Here is a 4,840-nt window from a genome sequence, read left to right as displayed (position 1 = left end):
CATTAAAAGATACACAAATCTGATCCGAAGTTCAGATCTGAGTCAAAAGATTCAAGAATCTGCACCAAAGTTCTGATCTGAATCAAATGATTCGCTCCGAAGCCCCGAACCATAATTTCAGATCAGGACTCGTAGCGGGATTATTCAATTTGCAAAATGATTTGCGAACCCGCTGCAAAGTCCCAATCTAAAAAGTTATTCATGAATTTACTCCGAAGTTCTGATCTAAATCAAATGATTCGCAAACCTGTTCCGAAGTCCTGATCTGAATCAAAAGATTCATTAACCCACTCTGAAGTTCCGATCTAAATCAAATGATTCGCGAACCAGTTCCGAAGTACCGATATAAACCAAAAGATCTGAATCAAAAGATTTACAAACCCACTCCAATGTTCCAATCTAAATCAAAAGATATGCAAACGCTTTCCGAAGTTCCGTGCTGAATCAAATGATTCACAAACCTTCTCAGAAGTTTCGATTTGATTCAAAGGATTCGCTAACCCTCCCCGAAGTTTCAATCTGAATCAAAAGATACCACAACTCTGATCCAAGTTCACATTCAAGTCAAAAGATTCACGAATCAACACCAAAGTTCCGATCTGAATCAAATGATTCACGAACCCGTTCCGACGTCCCGATCTTACTCAAAAGATTCATTAACCAGTTCTGAAGCTCTGTTCTGAGTCAAATACGGACTCCGAAGATCTGAATCAAATGATTCACAAACCTTCTCCAAAGTTTCATTTTGATTCAAAAGATTCGCAAACCCTCACCGTAGTTTTGATCCACATTAAAAGATACACAAACCTGATCTGAAGTTCGGATCTGAGTCAAAAGATTCACAAATCTGCACCAAAGTTCCTATCTGTATCAAATGATTTGCTCCGAAGCCCCAAACCATCATTTCAGATCAGGACTCGTAGCGGGATTATTCAATTTGCAAAATGATTCGCGAACCCGCTGCAAAGTTCCAATCTAAAAAGCTATTCATGAATCTACTCCGAAGTTCTGATATAAATCAAATGATTCGTGAACCCGTTCCGAAGTCCCGATCTTAATCAAAAGATTCATTAATCCGCTCCCAAGTCCCAAACTGAATCAAAAGCTTCATTAACCAGCTCCGAAGCTCTGTTCTGAGTCAAATACGCACTGAATCAAAAGATTCATGAACCCACTCCAAAGTTTCGATCTAAATCAAAAGATTTGCAAACCCTTTCCAAAGTTCCGTTCTGAATCAAATGATTCACAAACCTTCTTAGAAGTTTCGACTTGATTCAAAAGATTTGTGAACCTTCTCCAAATTTTCGTTCTGAATTAAAAGATACACAACCCTGATCCAAGTTCAGATTTGAGTCAAAAGATTCATAAATCCGCACCAAAGTTCTGATCTGAATCAAATGATTCGCAATCCATGCTCTAAAGCCCCAAACCATCATTTCAGATCAGGACTCAGAACGGGATTATTCAATTTGCAAAATGATTCGCAAACCCACTGCAAAGTCCCGAATTAATTAAAACGATCCGCCATCCGATTGGAGCGCTTCGAAACAGTGAATCATTTTGCGACATAATGGTTTTAGCGATTCAGAGTTTCGAAAAGCTTTGTTCCACCCATCACTGTGTACTTTTTAAAATTATCACACAGGAGTATATCTTTTAAACTGGCTTTTGCTTGTGAATAACCTAAAATTAATGATCAAAATGACGAGTTTAAGTTTGAATCAATAGGAGGTGCCAGGGTAAATGACTCACTCAATTGAATCAAGTCTCTTCCTCCGCTTCTCGTGCCTCCAGCCATGTTTACACAACACCATCAGTAGTACTACTGGCTTAGCATGCTAGTTTTGTGAGATTAACTGAAATAAGAGAAAAATGTATGATGTACAGTTGATCTAGAGTATATGGAAAATATCCAAAGCTCTGGTAATCCGAAAGCAATGAAGACTATATCTCTATATTCATACAACTGTACGTGTCCTCTTAAGATGTACATTTAGGCATATTTCTTTTTTCTTTCTTTTGTTTTTATAACTGTATTATCTTAATGGTTTGATGTTTTGTAATCTAAATCAAATGATTTGCTATACGCACTCTGAAGATCTGAATCAAAAGATTCACAACCCTGCTCTGAAGTCCCAATCTAAAAAGTGATTCATGAACCCGCTCCGAAGTTCCATTCTGAGTCAAATAAGCACTCTGAAGATCTGAATTAAAAGATTCACGAACCCGCTCCAAAGTTCTGATCTGAGTCAAATGATTCGCGAAACCTCTCTAAAGTTTAGATCTGAGTCAAAAGATTCACAAATCTGCACCAAAGTTCCGATCTAAATCAAATGATTCACAAACCGTCTCCTAGGTTTCAATCTGATTCAAAATCCAAAGATTCATGAACCCGCTACGAATTTCCGATCAAAATCAAATGATTCACAAACCCTTTCCAAAGTTCCATTCTGAGTCAAATACGCACTCCGAAGTTTCGATTTGATTCAAAAGATTCGCGAACCGTCTCTGATGTTTCGATCTGAATCCAAAGGTGCACAACCCTGATCCGAAGTTTAGATCTGAGTCAAAAGATTCACAAACCATTTCCAAAGTTCCATTCTAAATCAAATGATTCACAAATCTTCTCCTAGGTTTCAATCTGATTCAACAGATTCACAAACCCTCTCTGAAGTTCCAATCTAAATAAAATGATTTGCTCCAAATTTCCGATCTGAAACAAATGATTAGCAGACCATCATTTCAAATCAGGACTCTGAACACAGGTTATTTAATTCTCAAAATGATTTGCGAACCAAAAAGCCTGATCTAAATCAAATGATTCACGATACACTCTACGAAGTTCCGATTTGAATCAAAAGATTCATGAACCCACTACGAAGTTCCGATCAAAATCAAATGATTCACAAATTCTTTCCGAAGTTCCGTTCTGAGTCAAATACGCACTCCGAAGATCTGAATTAAAAGATTCACGACCCCGCTCCAAAGTTCCAATCTGAGTCAAATGATTCCTTTCCGATGTTTTGATCTAAATCAAAAGATTTGCAAACCCTTTCTGAAGTTCTGTTCTGAATCAAATAATTCACAAACCTTCTACTAAGTTTCGATCTAAGATTTGAGAACTCTTTCCAAAGTTATATTCCGAATCAAATGATTCACAAACCTTCGCCTAAGTTTCAATCTGATTCAACAGATTCGCGAACCTGATTTGCGTCCATGCTCCAAATTTCTGATCTGAAACAAATGATTCGCAGACCATCACTTTTAGATCAGGACTCGGAGCGTAGGTCATTTAATTCTCAAAATGATTTGCAAACCAAAAAGCCTGATCTAAATCCAAAGATTCATGAACCCGCTACGAAGTTCCGATCAAAATCAAATGATTCACAAACCCTTTCCGAAGTTCCGTTCTGAGTCAAATACGCACTCCGAAGTTTCGATTTGATACAAAAGATTTGCGAACCGTCTCTGATGTTTCGATCTGAATCCAAAGATGTACAACCCTGATCCGAATTTTAGATCTGAGTCAAAAGATTCACGAACCCGCTCCAAAGTTCCAATCTGAGTCAAATGATTAGAGAACCCTCTCCGATGTTTCGATCTAAATCAAAATATTTGCGAACCCTTTCCAAAGTTCCGATCTAAATCAAATGATTCACAAATCTTCTCCTAGGTTTCAATCTGATTCAACAGATTCACGAACCCTCTCCAAAGTTCCAATCTAAATAAAATGATTTGCGTACATGCTCCAAATTTCTGATCTGAAACAAATGATTCGCAGACCATCATTTCAGATCAGGACTCGGAGCGTAGGTCATTTAATTCTCAAAATGATTTGTGAACCAAAAAGCCTGATCTAAATCCAAAGATTCATGAACCCGCTACGAAGTTCCGATCAAAATCGAATGATTCACAAATCTTCTCCTAGGTTTCAATCTGATTCAACAGATTCACGAACCCTCTCCAAAGTTCCAATCTAAATAAAATGATTTCCGTACATGCTCCAAATTTCTGATCTGAAACAAATGATTTGCAGAGCATCATTTCAGATCAGGACTCGGAACACAGGTCATTTAATTCTCAAAATGATTTGCGAACCAAAAAGCCTAATCTAAAACAAATGATTCACGATACGCGCTATGAAATTTCGGTCTGCATCAAAAGATTCATCTGAATCAAAAGATTAATTTCAGATCAGGACTCGAAGCGAAGGTCATTTAATTTTCAAAATGATTTGCGAACCAAAAAGCCTGATCTAAATCAAATGATTCACGATATGCGCTACGAAGTTCCAATCTGAATCAAAAGATTCATGAAGTCAAATACGCACTCCGAAGATCTAAATCAAAAGATTCACAAACCCTTTCCGATGTTTCAATCTAAATCAAGAGATTTGCAAACCCTTTACAAAGTTCCATTCTGAATCAAATGATTCACAACCTTTTCCAAAGTTTCGATTTGATTCAAAAGATTCGCGAACCCTCTCTGATGTTTCGATCTGAATCCAAAGATACACAACCCTGATCCGAAGTTCAGATCTGAGTCAAAAGATTCACGATCTGCGCTCTAAAGCCCCGAACCATCTTTTCAGATCAGTACTTGAAGCAGGGATTATTCAATTTGCAAAATGATTCGCGAACCCGCTGCAAAGTCCGAATTAATTCAAATGATTCGCGATCCGGTTGGAGCGCTTCAAAACAGTGAATCATTTTGCGACGCAATGATTTAAGCGATACAGAGTTTCGAAAAGCTTCGTTCCACCCATCAATGCGTGATTTTTAAAACCACCAGACAGGAAGTAGTACAACTGGCTTAGCATGCTAGTTTTATGAGATTAACT

The sequence above is a fragment of the Garra rufa genome, chromosome 23 (assembly GCF_049309525.1).
Source record: "Garra rufa chromosome 23, GarRuf1.0, whole genome shotgun sequence".
NCBI lineage: Eukaryota > Metazoa > Chordata > Actinopteri > Cypriniformes > Cyprinidae > Garra > Garra rufa.
Note: the sequence above shows the minus strand (reverse complement) of the source record.